At 43.3% G+C, this 15675-nt stretch overlaps 1 protein-coding gene across 1 annotated transcript in view; it reads right to left on the reverse strand.

Annotated features, from left to right (window-relative positions):
• LOC127471583 (contactin-4) overlaps nucleotides 1-15675 on the reverse strand; it is a 283238-nt gene that overhangs the window by 231640 nt on the left and 35923 nt on the right. The window contains exon 2 of the mRNA XM_051788645.1: nucleotides 13466-13510. The gene's annotated coding sequence lies outside the window, so the exon portion shown is untranslated. The remainder of the gene's footprint in view (nucleotides 1-13465; nucleotides 13511-15675) is intronic.

Below are 15675 nucleotides of genomic sequence, written 5' to 3' on the forward strand. Positions count from 1 at the left end.
ATCTGGGATATTTTGCATCCCTCCAGGCACAGCAAACCAGGATCCTGCTCTCTGAGCAAGGACAGACTGCGGGAGCCAGCCCGACATGCAAATCAAACAGCAAAGCTCTTTCTTCTAAAATAGCCCCGACATCAAAACTCCTGCTATAAAAAGTCATAACACAGCTCCTGGCCAGGCAAAAAAAAAAAAATGTTCAATAAACCCACTCCATCAAAAGCAGCAGCAGGTTCCCCCAGCACTCGAGTTTTGCCTCTTGTTCTCTCGGACTAAAGCGACTCATTAATCAGCTCCGGCCGCAGGTTCGGCTCCGGCTCTGACGACATCAACTCGGGGACCACTTAGATTTTCAGTGCGTATTTTGCCCTGTCCCCAAGCTGCTCAGGTGAGCTCTGCTGGGAGGCTGGCTCGGTCCAGGAATAGAAATTAATTAATCGGGATATTTTTCCGCCCCCGTGCCGGGAAAAAACATCCCTGATTAAAACGGGGGCACTGAAGTTTTCGCGATCACCGCCGCCACGACTATTGATTAAATGGAAGCCTTGTGAGCACTTACTCCTTTTATAGGGGTGCTCTTTTCATCCCTCTCAAGCTCTTTTGTTTTAATTAAAGGGTATATTCTAGACACGCTGTTGTTATGTATTGAAAACACCTTTTGTAAGCCTAAAAGATCATCTTTGTGAAAGAGAGAGAGCTCCACAGATGCTGGAAATATTTAACTCCACACTTTAGTCTCTTAAAAGTTCGGTCTAGTGAAAAGCTTGCCTTGGAGGTAAATACTGAAACTTGATGTCGAAGCTCCAAATCCATCTCCAGTGTTGCTTCGGGGTAGGAAAAGTGCTTCAAACATCTCTGTGTGGGAGAGTTGGGGCATCCCTGATTAAATCCCACCGAGACTGAAAACTTGGCAGTCGCTGCAACTTGCTTGGACTGAGCTCCTCATTCTGAGAATATTTCTACCCAATAAATGTGCTTTTAAGTGAACATTGGCTGCTATTTTCTCCCTTTAAAGGCAATGCCACGAGAACCACACCAGCCAGGACTTGAGCACACCCAGGGAAGGGAAAGGAGCTGGGAAGGGGCTGGAGCAGCAGGAGGGGCTGAGGGAGCTGGGGGGGCTCATCCTGGAGCAAAGGAGGCTCAGGGGGGACCTTCTGGCTCTGCAACCCCCTGACAGGAGGGGGGAGCCGGGGGGGGTCGGGCTCTGCTCCCAGGGAACAAGGGACAGGAGGAGAGGGAACGGCCTCCAGCTGTGCCAGGAGAGGTTTAGACTGGATACTAGGACAAATTCCTTCATAAAAAGGGTTGTCCAGCCCTGGCACAGCTGCCCAGGGGTGTGGTGGACTCACTATTCCTGAGGGCACTTAAAAGCCATGAAGGCCTTATGTCCATGGGGACATAAGTTAGTGCTGGGCTTGGCCACACTCAGGTAATCACTGGACTGTGATCTAAAAGGTCTTTTCCAACCTAAAGGATTCTGTGGGGACTTCATAAGGTGGTAAATCACCCAACACATTGCTGACTCCAAAAGCCCTCCTGCTCCCAAGGCATCACAACCCCTGTGAGCACATTCCCAAGTTCAACATCAAATTATCTCATTCCTTCCTCCTGACCCAGAGGGGCTTCGAGAAGTTAGCAGTTAACTGGGCTGGATCACATACTGGTACAATGAGGTCATCAGACCACTCTCCTGAGAACTGGAAAGCTTGGATTTCCAGTTTGGCTGCTTTTATGCATTTTATCCAATATCTTAAAGGACGTAAACCAGAACATGGATCTGAGAATCACTCTGTAGCTCGCAGGAAGGGACTGCAGCCCAGTTTAGAGACACCAGACCCCTCTTAAGATGGGAAAAATTAAAAGAGAAATCCAAAGGTTCACATAATTTAAATGAAAATAAGGAAAGGAAATACCCTTTGGCCCCAGACTCCATTAAGACAATCCTCCTCATACACAGGGAACACTTAAATTCCATGTTCTCATTCCTGTATTCCAAAGCATATGACATCACACTTGCCCATACTTCTCCACAACTCAGTGCTTTCCCCTCCAGATCTTTATGGAGACAAATGTGCACCAATTCATTCTGAAAATATAAGATATTAATCCTCACACATTCTGTTATGAGGAAATCACGCTAAATTAGCCCAATAATTACAAATTGAGAATTATCTGGTCAGGTCTGATAAATGGGAGCTTTAAAAATTTTACCTTATATACCTCATATTTCTCAGTATTTTACTTATAGTACAACTGCATGTTTAGGCATTGGGAAGAAGATTCATCTACATGTAAATTCTTGAGTTATTTTGCCATTTTTTTACCTTCCCAAAACTGCACAACTCTCCTGAAGATGTCTAGAACATTTTCAAACCCTGATATGCATAAATTAGTGGTGCTGCAGAAGGCAGCCCTAATTCATGCACTCACTATGGACCCAATTAGTTCTCCTGTAACAAGATGCCAAACACATTTCCTTAATAAAGCAGAACATATCACATCTAATATTTACACAGAAGGCAGAGCTTTAACTCTGTCACTTTGTGCATCAAGTCCAACCCTCAGCTCTGCACAGGTCCATCTCCAAGAGTCCCACCCTGTGCCCCAGAGGATCATCCAAACTCTCCTGGAGCTCTGGCAGCCTTGGGGCTGTGCCCACTGCCCTGGGGAGCCTGGGCAGTGCCAACCAGCCTCTGGGGGAAGAACCTTTCCCTGAGATCCAACCTGACCCTGCCCTGACACAGCTCCAGCCCTTCCCTGGGTGCTGTCCCTGGTCCCCCCAGAGCAGAGCTCAGTCCCTGCCCCTCCTGAGAAAGTTGTCACTCCAGAGCAGCCAGAGTGACTTGGATTTACACCAATGGAATACACTGTGTGTCTGCAAGGTGCACTGCAGCTCAGGGGGGTCCCACTGGCCTCATGGGACAGGAGCACACAGAATCATCACAGAATTCTGGAATGGTTTGGGTTGGAAGGGACTTTAAAGACCATCTAGTCCCAAAACCCTCCCACGGGCAGGGACACCTTCCACCAGCCCAGGTTGCTCCAACCAACCTGGCCTTGGACACTCCCAGGGATGGGGCAGCCACAGCTTCTCTGGGCAACCTGTGCCAGGGCCTCACCACCCTCACAGGGAACAATTTCTTCCCAAAATCTAATTTAAGTCTCCCCCACATGACAGGGGCTCTGTGAGCTTCCCCTCATCCTCCTCCTGCCCAGAGCAGCCCCTTCACATCTGCAGGCAGGAGGTGACACCTTGGTGAGCAGCAGATAGATATCAGGGACAGTCTACCTTGATTATTCTGTTAATATTTTAATCTCTTCCAGCCCAGATGGCTTAATCCCTTGGTTAAGGCTGGGACATGCTAAGGTTCCATCAAGAGACAAGTGAGATGTTGAACTGGCACCAAAAACCCCCAAAGCTGGTGATCCCATTTGTGCCTCTGATATTTCTTATTCAGGTTGGGAACCAGAAACCCTGCCAGATACCCATGTGCTCTGGTGATCCTCTATCAACACCTCTATCTGCATTTTTAACCTCCTTCAGGTGTGTCCCAGGTATTCTGCCTGCCCCAAGGACCAAGAGCATCACAGAGGGCACCAGGTACCACATCAAGCTGATCACATCCTGGGCCAAAGTATTACAAGTGGCTCAAGTTTGCCCAGTTAAATCTCAACTAAGATATTTATGGGGTAAAGAGCAATGTATATAACCAAGAGGATCAGGGTGAAACAGTTTTTGTATGAAGTGGACCACGAGCTGATTAAATGAAAAGGATTAAGTGCAATGGGGAACTGCTTCTCTACATCCTCTCTAAAAGTAGTAATTTAAGATTTGTCATCCCACATGAAATATGCTTGCAGCAAAAACAACACACCTGATGTACAGTGGCAGAAAGAAGGCATTAAGTCACTTCAGATGACAAGCAGACCATTTTTCACCTTTCTGGCATTTATTTCAAGCAGATTAATCACAACGAGCCATCCTGATTTTCATGGATATCTCAATTAACGTCATTCTTTTACCTAAGACCCTCTCTTCAAGACTCTTATAATAAGCTAAAATTATTACATAAACGTTTTAGAGCAGAATAGCAAAATATATCCCATTTTTATAGCCACAAGAAGAATCTCACAACACCAGATGGGTAAAACAACCCACCCACAACAAAGTTGATTGAATGAGTGCTCACATTTTACATCCCACAGCCACCAGGGCTCTGGCCTTCCAGACCAAAATGATCCCAACTCCTGGATTAAAACCTCCCATGCTCTTTGCTCAGGTATGTTTTAAGTGTACAAGTCTGCAATGAAGTTTGGCATTCTTTAAGCAGAGGGCAGTATTACATCAGTAAATGGTTATTAGTTACCTGCTCTACAGTATGTAAGATTACAGCACTTCAATTTAAGAACACATATTCCAGGTAACTGATTTTATAGACATAGAAATTTTCAGAAACTACAGCTATATTCAATTATGACAGAAAATTACCCACAGGAAAGCCTTCCAGTCTCTTTCCCCACACACACTTGTCAATAGATTGCTTTACTTGGACCAAATCCCTCTCCTAAATCCTTCCTCAAATTTATCCCAGAGAGTTTACTCTTCTTTCCTCATTGTGTGTCCAAATTACCAGTTCATCAAATATAAATGTAAAGAGCTACTCTGTCCACTATTACCCTCTAAACCCACATGTTCTCCCACTGCTCCTGGCCCTGGCACTGCAATCCTCAAACAGGAATAACTGCTCTGAGCATCCCTTTGATGCCAGGATGCTTTGGTCCTGCTGGCTCCTGTGATCCCTGAGCACCCTGCTGACGCTGCCCCTCTTAATGGAAAAGTTGGAGCTGAAGAACCTGCCAGGAGCTAACATTCTGCAAAGCCTCAGCCTCAAAACTTTCCCTACTGCTTTGACATTTGGGTAACATTCAGAAGCTTGCTCCCACAGACACGTTATTCTCCACCAGTCAAGCGCTTCAGATGGGAAGTGTTATCTATTCCTAACTGACATCTTCCACTAAATAGAACATTTAATTAATTTGGGCCCAGGCCAGTCTGATCTCTTTTGCTTGCGTGAAGACGAACGCGGCTTGTAGCTCTTTGGCACCGTTTCTTCTCCTCCTCCTCCCCCTTAAAAGGAACTTTAGTTGTTTACAGAATAGATACAAGAAAATCCAAGCTGGTACAGTGACACATCATTAGTTAAAAATACACCACAGCATAAAGAGCTTTAGCACCGAGAGCGCATCGGAATGCGGAATTACACGAAAATGGCTTAGGAAGGGAAATCAAAGTCATCTGGAAACTGGGGACTTTTTCTGCTACAGGCTGTGACAAAACAAAAAAGACTCCAAGCACTTCGTGTTACTGCAGAAAGTGAACTTTAGTGCAATTAACAGAGTTGAAGATACAGTAAAAAGGGTTATAAAACTACTTGAAATGTATCTCTAAAATGCAGATGGTAAACACAGCGATGCAGATGGTAAACACGGGGTGTAAGGGGGGAAAAAGTTCTCAAATGACAAAAAGCAAACCCAAGCCTACAGCTGCAGGTCCCTTGCCAGAGCCAGACTGGCATAACCAGCAAAGACAACGTGTTTTGTGATTGCAGCAAGTTGCAGAAAGCACTAAAGACAAAGAAATGAAAACCCAGCAGAGCTGACAGCAGGTCCTTGGGAGATTCCCTGTGCAAAGCCCTGGATCACTGAGCACACGTGCCACACGTTAGGACTGAGGGACAGACACGAGCAGCTCCCCCAGGAATGCCCAGACTCTGTCCAGCTCTACAGCTCTGTCTGAAAACCAGATCTGAGCAACTCTGTGCTGAGAGAGAACAGCACATCTGTCTGAAGGTGTCTGGAATGCTGTGCACTGACCCCCAGCTGCTGGGGACTCCTGGCAGCAAGGAGATAGAGCAGAGGTTCATGTCTCTGAGAAAAGACAAATATGGCCAGAGGTCCTCTGAGAAAGACCAGTTACCTCTTGCTTAGAAACACAAGGTTCACACCAAGGCAATTAATTGGAAACCAGCAGATGAAATGTAATCAGGCAACACCATCTGTACAATGTGTGTGGAATGGTTTGGGTTGGAAGGGACCTTAAAACTCACCCAGTGCCACCCCCTGCCATGGGCAGGGACACCTTCCACTAGCCCAGGTTGCTCCAAGCCCCGTCCAACCTGGCCTTGGGCACTTGCAGGGATCCAGGGGCAGCCACAGCTTCTCTGGGCAACCTGTGCCAGGGCTCCACCACCCTCCCAGGGAAGAATTTCCTCCTAATTGATCAATCTTCCTAATCTTACTGACAAAGCAAGGTCCTGCCACTGGTCCCAAGAAGACCCAAGCCATTTAGGATGCTTGAACACTAAAAGATCAGAAAGTGTAAAATCTTGATGCATAAAAATAAATTAGGAACAATATATTCTTGTAGTTGTATCAAAAAGAATTACTGATATAAAAGATTGCCAATGGTGGAAGCTTGAGTTCAAGTGGCACAGCCTACTGCAGTTTAAGAGCTGCAAAAGAAGTCACCAAGAAAAAGTGAAAGAAATGCTATAATGATATTTTATGGGGGGGGGGGGGGAGAAGAGAAGGAGCTCTAATCATCAGCCTCTGATGAGGTGTTTTAATTCTAGGATAACAGACTGTAGCAAAACCTAAGCAAAAACAAAGAAAATCAGGACACATCTGCTTGGCATGAAAAGAGGTTTTTTTTCCCCCGTCTGCTTCCTGTGGAAGAGAAAAAAAGACTTCAAGGACTGTGCTGGATAAGATCTCCTGTATCAAAGCAGGTGATACAGTAGAATTGTGATAATTCTTGTGGAATGAGAGGAACGAAGATTAAGAGGAAAATGAGGAAATAAGAGATCTTTGAACTACTTTGAAGTAGGGCATCACAAAGCTGATCCAAATTCCCATTAACTTCAGCAGTGCATGAAATGCAGTTTACTGCCTGTAAGGCTCCATGTTGAGGAAATTCTGATATTGGGCAGTTAAGCTACTGAAATAAATAGAACAGAATAAGGGACAAGTGCTCTGAAATCCTGCATGTTCAGAACTGGTCACGAATCAGAGGCACAAATGAAAATACAGACCTGATAGTAAAAGGAATAATGATGGACAGGAGTTGTTACATGTGAAGAGCAATGAACATAGAGGCTGAGAGACTGAAGTGATAACTCCTAAAAGATTTACAAGTGGCAAGGGAGCTGAAGTGATGAGAAGAGACCAGAAGGAATTACAGACAGGAGACAAAAAATGAGTCATATTCCAATTCCTTCTTTATGCCACATGGTGTATTGAGGACAACTGCCACTCAATAAGTCCTAAAATAACATTTTACTAGAAAGCTTGAGCAGGGCAGTTGCACTACATCACCTTACAGATCACAGATCCCTTCCAAACTCAACTGTTCTACAAAAACAGAACTTGCAACACGGTGTATGAAGTTTAACCACTTAAAAAGAGTGATATTAGGAGAAATTGAAACTACAGATTTCCCAAGTAAGGTGATAAATATGTTCTTAAAATGGTATAAATAGGAACAATAACAAGTTTGAATGAATTAAACAAGACAAAAAAAAACCCCACAACTTATTTTCCTTCTCAATAAAGCCAACTGTGATTCAAAGAAACTAAGAATCAAAATTCAAAGAAAGGAAACCTTTAAAATTGACCCTTGATTTGAAAAAATTGAACCCCCAAATTGAAAACATTTCTCATCCCTTCAACTGGCACAAGGATCCTTTGAAGCAATGGATTCATTTGCCAAAAGGTGCATTTCTGCATCCCTTGTCCCAGCACGAAAGACAGAGCAAGGAAAACATCTTTTGACTAAATCCCACTGTGACACCTTTTTGCAGAATCATATTTATAACATTTTTTATCAGTAAAAAGGCTGACAAAAATCAAGCTCAGTAAAGATCAGACTTAATATTTTTATCTGCAAAGAAAAGGTTCATCTTAACTAATTACAGATTTTCTGAAGAACCTTAACTTCTCTTTGAGTTGGTTGTTTCTGGGTAGCAAATTTTCAACAAGGAGGAGAAAAAGCATCAAGTGTTCCACAGTGAAGGGTTGACAGGATCAGGTGTTTCATCCAGACATGGCTTTAGCTTTTCATTTCCTAATTTTTACTGAGAGAGATATCACTTTTCTCATTATCCCAGAATGGTTTGGGACCTTAAAGCTCATCCTGTTCCATCCCTGCCATGGGTGGGGACACCTTCCACTAGCCCAGGTTGCTCCAAGCCTTGAATCTGAGCAAAGAACTGAATTCCACTGGTGCAGTGTCCAAACTGGCAGCAATAATGCCACGTTTCATAATTCCAGCACCAAAACACACCTTCACGTTTGCAGACTTCAGCACTTTTTGCCTTACAAGTATTTGGGTTAAAGGGCACGAGAGATGCACGGTCTGAACACCTCATTTACATCTGTAAAGTAAATGTTTGATATTCCACGAGCCTGAAATTAATTCCCTAAATGTTAATTGGTGCTATTTAAAATCGCTGAGGGCACATTGGAGGCATTTCAAGTGATCAACACGAGATTTGAGAGCAAAGAAGCCATTCCAGGAACGGGCAGAGCCACGGCCAAACCTCCTGTCCCACCTGCAGCAAGAAATGCTGACTGAAAACCAAGTGAAAGTTCTGTGGACCAGCTTGGAATAACTTATCAGTCATTTTTCATGACTGAGAGCATGTCTGGGACATGAGGGTCACCCTTTGAGGATTAATTTCTGAGATAAACAGCTAACGGCTGTTGGATGATTATGGTCAGAAGCAATTGTTATGGCATTTTTCAACTGTTCATTACTACAATAAAAAGTCACCAGGCTAAGTTAATCTGCAGTTTAATCTGACTAAAATCCAACCTGGTTTTGTCTCCTTCACTTGAGAGCAGAGCTCCTTTGCTGGTGGTTTCAAGCCTTTTCTCATTTATACCCTGGACATCACCGGTGACACAAGTGGAGGCTGTTGAAGCTCCCTCACCACTCAGCCCCTCATGGGCACATCTTTAAATAATTAAGAAAAAAAAAAATATCAAAAGCCCAACTGATTTGCAGCCCCCAACACCTGCAGCTCCACAGCCTGAGCAGCATTCCCACAGGGTTTCCCTCCTCCAGTTTGCAGGAGAAACCACAACTTTTTATTCAGATAATCAACTAAAAAAGCGTCACATGCCTGAAGACCGAGCAGCAGTTCAAACTCAATAGGTGTGTTGGGGAAAACACATCTGTCTGTGAGGAAAAGGAGACTCACATCGCTGCAGAACTGTCACTCCAGCATTTTTCAGGAGCTCTCCACTCACTTAAGCAGCCCTTGAGGCACCAGCCAGCGCGAGATACGGGATGACGGATGTTCCATCTCCACCAGCAAATCCTACTGTGATTTTAATTGAATTACAGCAGCCATTTTATTTTTATTTTTTTTGCAGAGCCTCTCCACTCTGTGTTGCTTCCTTGCTCCCAGTGATTCAGCAGTTTATTTCTCAGTGCACTAATCCCTCCCCTCAGACACTTCCTCGCTCCTTTCAACCAGTGCTTCTGACAGCAGCTCCCCATATCTCTGTTGTTTAGGGCTCTCTCTTTTTTATTAAATAGAATTAAACAGACACATTTCTTTGGCTTTCAGGCTCTACCACTTTTACCTCCACCTTCCAGCAGCTCATGAGTTGTCCTCACAATGTCCTGTTCCATTAGATCTTTCAGCTGAGCTGATGACAGAAATTTTAAAAGGAGACAGAAGAAAGGGAACCTGAAGCCCAGGGGAAGAGAAGGAGGCAGTGACACCTGTCTGAAAACTTAAGCCAAGTGTGAAATGTTCTTTATTATATCTGCAAAATACATATTTACTTTGATATTTACAGGGGACTCCATAAAGCTGCCAACTAGTTATTTGAGCTGCTGACTTAGAGAGTGTAGAAAGGTCAGGTAATAGGAAAAAATAAGGTAAAATAGGCAAAAGCAACTGTCAGGACCCACCTCTGCCAGAGCAGGTGGTGAAGAAGTGTCAGCAACTCCTATCATTCAATAACACCTTGGAATCCAGGCTGACATATCTTGACCCAGCTATTTAAACAGCAGCTTAAAACTTAGCCTGGTGACTTTGTATTGTAGGAATGAACAGTTGAAAAATGCCATAATAATTGCTTCTGACCATAATCATCCAACAGCCATTAGCTGTTTATCTCAGAAATTAATCCTCAAAGGGTGACCCTCACGTCCCAAACATGCTCTCAGTCATGAAAAATGACTGATAAGTTATTCCAAGCTGGTCCACAGAACCACTGTTAGGGGCATTTTATCATCAAAGTTCTTTTCCCCTTAATCAAAGGCTAATGCAACATGAAATCCTTAAGTATGGGCTGCACCACGAGATAAACTCAGCAACCTTGAAAAGGCTGGGAAATGGCAATTTGCACACACAAACACAAGATTTAGAGCTCCCATCATAACCTGCCTCATCAATCACGAGCAACAGTGGCTTTAACAGGACTACTTTCAGAGTGTATTAAACTTCACGACATCTTAACCTTCTTGTAAGGCCACAATAATCTCTTTTACAATATCAAACGAGTGCAGAAGGGCAGATTTGCTTCGTGCCAAAATATTCCTTGTGGCACATTTGAGAAATAACGGCGCTGCTGCCTCACCAGACATCCCTTGGCGTTATTCCAGCCCCAGGTACCCACTCAGGGAACACAGACAACACACCCTCACACATATTCTGAAAGAAAACCACCCTCAAAGTTTTGCAAAGCTGCTGGAACGAGGCACCCATGAGTTAACATCACTCTATTCTAAGTTTTGTCCAAGTATCTGGCTGGTGCCTTTTGTATTCATCACATTCTTAGGATGAAAAGTCAAGCCATGAGGACTCCATCCTAAATATGACTCAAAATATTACCCCCAAAATCAAGCAAAATGTGAACTCTGCAGTGATTAATTAAAATCCAGCTTATATATATATATCAAAAAGTTGTCATTTCACTCTCCTGTAAAATCATCAAACTATCTCTGAGGTGCAACTTCCAAGAGGGCAGAGCCTGCTAAGACAACAAAATCCAGCACAAAATGGCAGTTTTACTAATTCAGGAGAGAGAAAGCTGCCATTTCACTCTGGATGCCCTTGAAGACGGTCCCAATCCTTTCAAACCCTGCCTTAAATGACTGCTTTTCCAGACTGTATTCACTGTAATTTCTTTTCCTCCAGCTATTACCCAGCACATTCAGCATCAGGACATTTCTCCAGCACAGCTGTACAGTGTCTACTGGTAATATTTCTAATTAAAATGACACTCTAAGCCTGGTTTTGAATAGAATGCACAGATGCCACCAGCTTTAAGAGGACTGTTAACCTGTTGCTGGTTTAATTAGTTTGACAGGTAATAAAGTAGAATTTTATAATTATACCATTACAATGCACAAATGTTTCCTATCAAATCGACTTAATTGAGTCACTTTGGCCAACAACAGCCAGTTTTGATTCACCAGAGCAGAAGCAAAATCCCAAACTTGGCTTCCTCAGGGCCTTGCTTAGGGCTTAGCAAGGGCCATGTGCTGCTGAGGAGTGTGGGTTAGAAAGTCCTGCCCTGTCCAAGAGATGAAATGGGTATAAAAGCTGAATTTGCAGTCCCCATAAGTGGAATTTTGTCAAGCACAGCAACGTGTGTGACCACTCTCTCCTAAAAAACACTCTGTGCTTCGTTCTTTGAAAGCACAGCGCTGACCTCGAGGTTGCTGCTGGTCAAAGAGCAGAACTGAGATACACAAAGTTCATATGAGTTCACAAAGTTCATGAGTTCCCAGCTCAGGACATCTCAGCAGCTCGGGTGACATTCCTATTCCTCTCCCCACACACCACAGGAACCCAGTTCTGCCTCCTGGTCCCAGCCCCAAACATTCCACAGCTCATCACTGAACTTTTCATGGTTCTCACTCCCCCAGCACTTCCCCATGCTTGGCTTTTGTTAAACACCACTTCACTCCTGCTCCAGCACAGAATCCAGGCATTCCACCAAAATTCCAGTCACATCCTCACTAATGAGGAATGTTTACCAAATAGTTGTGTTGCTCTGTAAACAAAAAGCAAATTTCCCCCCTCCTGTCTGCAGCAGTGTCAGCATTTGCAAGCCATTATTCCAGCAGGAGTAAGAGTGTCTGCTCCAGCCCTTCCCACCTCCTATCACACTGGCATCGAAGGATTTGGAATGCAGAACACAAGGCTGCAGCCTAAAAATAATATCCTGAGATTTGATCCTGCACTTCTTATTCAGGCTCAATTAATCAAGGTTGCCTAACTCTTCACAAGTACTTTTCATCAGCAGATTGAAACCACTTTCCAAACGAAATGGGGATCAGCATCTCCTTTTTACCATGGGGAACCTGAAAATGAGATTGCACCTGAGAAAGGGCTCTCAGGCTAATTTAGGAGTACTGTCCAAAGGGATGAGGAGTCCATTATTCAAAGTTATCTTTTATATTAAGAAATAAGCTTTTCCTTTCAGACCACTAGCAAGTGATATATCACAAAATTTATCATGCTGTCTTGGAGAACCTCACACTAAGAGAGCATTGCACATTCCAAAAGAATATTTACATCATCTCCATAGCTTCAGTTTTCATTGTGAACCCTACCCAGGACTAAGTAGACATTTCTGGATTAAGAAATTAAGTATTTTGATCAGAAGCCACCTGTAACCTTCTCTGAACAGACAGAAAAATAACACCTAAAGCTAAGAAGGAAGACGACATTTATATTTCAAATACTTAATTGTAAGATCTGAAAACATTTTGTTCTCCTTTGAAAATAACATCGTACAATTCATACTTAAAAGCATGTTGAAAAAAAAGCCCTTCAAGATAATTTCAGGTTCTATTGTACAAAACCCACCTCTCCACTAACAATACTGGTTCCCTTTGACATTCAAACTGAGATGCCATTAAGAAAATTTGAGTTTCAGAAACACCACAGGTTTGTTTGGCTAATTCAACTAGAGGGTCAGTCATTCAATGATTAATTAAACACCAGTTTTGAAAATCTCCTCACAAGACAAATAAGAGCCTAACCAGAAAAAAAAACAAACCACCAAAACACTATTGATAACAAGATATCAATATCCTTTTGTAAAAAAATCTATTCTTTAGCCTATGTGCATCCTTTTAAACAGTGGCTCATTTTTAAAAATAGTCAAGCTGAAGACAAGTTGTTCTGTGTTATCCATAAACCCTTCCATGTAAAATTGCATAAATGCAACATATACACCCCAAGAACTTAAAGACAGACATATATTCTTTTAAAAAGGGTGATTAAAATCCACTGTCAGGGCACTGAGAAACTCTGGGGCAGTTCCTCAGTCTAAGGCAAAACAATACAAAGAAGATTCTGATATTTCAACACAACGATGGCAAGAGTAAAGAGAAATTAGCATCACCAACACATCAAAATTAGTATTAAAGAATCATTACCTTCTCCAGTGCATGATAGGTAGACTTCAGTCAAATTTCCAATACCTGAAAGTACAAATTCAGATGGAAAAAGTCAGTTATACTGATATTTTAATACATTAAACTCATTCTTGTTAAAGTTGATTTATTTTACAGAGAAAGGCTGTCTTGGATTATTTTTAGTTGGGTATTCTCGAAGTGCCACAAGACAAAGCAGTAACCTGGTCAGGTGCTCTACAGAATTTTTCCACTGCCTTTTCAGTTCCCTCCACTCCATGAGTCCATTCACCAGCTCACTGCTCAGCTGCAAACTCTCCACTGGAACTACTTAAACCTTGTTTGACCAACTCTGACTTCAATAAAAGCTGAAACTCTTTCTTTCCCTGATAACTCAGTGCAGCTCTCAACTGACAACCAACCAACCTAAATCCCAAAGGAAGGGCTGAAGCACAGCCCTTTCCCAAGGAGTTCCAGTACAACCATTGGATCATCCGAACCTCACACTAACTGAAGTTTGAAAAGTAGGGGAAAAAAATGGGAAATTTCTTCAATACATGCTTTAATCATAGAGAGACACGTTTTGGGTTACACAAAGAACATGATGGATGGAGAAGATAGGTTTATAAAATTAGAATTCAGTGAGGAGACCAAAATGTAGCAACCATTCTACAATGTAAGGAAATATAAGTTTTATATAGGCTTTTATTTCTGCACTATAGGAGAAGCAGGGGAAAAAAGTCTGACCCTTTGCCTAAAGATAAGCATCCATTTCCTCCCTGGAGGGTTGTAGGTTGGATTCTCACTCAGTATGAACAAGTCACAACCAGAGGATCCCTCTGCTTCAGTTCAAGTCTGTAGTACAGTTGCTACTAAAATCCCTGAGAAACCCATATAATTTGATATTAGAAAGGAATTCTTTGCTGTGAGGGTGGGGAGGCCCTGGCACAGGGTGCCCAGAGAAGTTGTGGCTGCCCCTGGATCCCTGGAAGTGTCCAAGGCCAGGTTGGACAGGACTTGGAGTAGCCTGGGCTAGTGGAAGGTGTCCTTGCCCTTGGCAGGGGGTGGCACTGGATGGGCTTTAAGGGACCTTCCAACCCAAACCAATCTTGGATTCTATGGATACAAAAGGCTTCTACACCACATTCTGTACTAAGAAATTACATCACTGGTAGTTGAAGTGCATAATTATGCCTTCATTTAACATATTTGCCCCACTCACACCCATCAACAGCTTTTAGGCAGGACTAGGGTGACACTTCCCACTCTGCACAGTCACACTCATGGACCAGCCTGTCTAGTTTTCCTGGCACTATCTTCCACCTGAATTTGCTGGAGGGAAGAGCTCCCTTCCAGACCAAGAGGCCTGGAGGGGGAACAGGTGGGATCCAGCACCAGATCCGAGTCTGGGAAAGCTCTTCCATGGAGGAACAGGCTTCCAGGCAGGCAGAGCCAGATGGAGCCCCACCGAAGTGAGCACCGCGCCGGGTAGAGCGGATAAATATTTGACATTCAGAGCTACACTAATTAGACATCAAGAAGAAACGAAAGGTTTTGTACCAATCAAAATATTACTCTATTTACTGTAACTGTTCAACTTATCACTTCAGTCAGAGAAAGTTTTGGAGAACAACTTGCACGAGTTAAGAAATGCTCCAAGACCAACATCGCTACGTATTTTTAGACACCTATAAATCCATCCCTTGGTGCTGAAAACAAAGAGAAAAAAAAAAACCCTGCAGTTTTTTTTTTTTACTCTGAAAATTCTGTTCTTCTCAGCACTTGCCATCTCTAAAGTATCCCTGAACTTATGTGGGCACATGGGGCCAAGAGCCAAAGCAGAAGAGGTTTCTTACAGAACACCTGCCACCCAACCTTCAGAGCTGCATTTGCTTTGGGTTGTTGTTTTTGAAATCCCTGTCAGGCTTGTGTGCATAACTGAGCTAGAACGGCTTTTTTTGGCACTTATGTGGGAGACTCTGGATCAAATCTTCATTTTTCTCTTCCCCCACAGCCCCAGCAAATGCAATTACTACCAAGCTCATTATTGCTTTGTTCTGCTGGAGCTGCTCCTGTTGGGTGGATACTCACCCGAGCAAAAATCTCATCTCCCTTATGCCCATTGAGGACTTTGGATACTTAATTTTGGGGTAACTGGTTAAAAAAAATCCTCTACCTTAGGACTTCTGTCTACTTAAGAGATGAAGCCAGCAGCACAGACCTACTCAAATCCT

Source organism: Manacus candei, unplaced genomic scaffold (genome assembly GCF_025592945.1).
Source record: "Manacus candei isolate 608988 ecotype Guabito, Panama unplaced genomic scaffold, ASM2559294v1 h1tg000025l, whole genome shotgun sequence".
NCBI lineage: Eukaryota > Metazoa > Chordata > Aves > Passeriformes > Pipridae > Manacus > Manacus candei.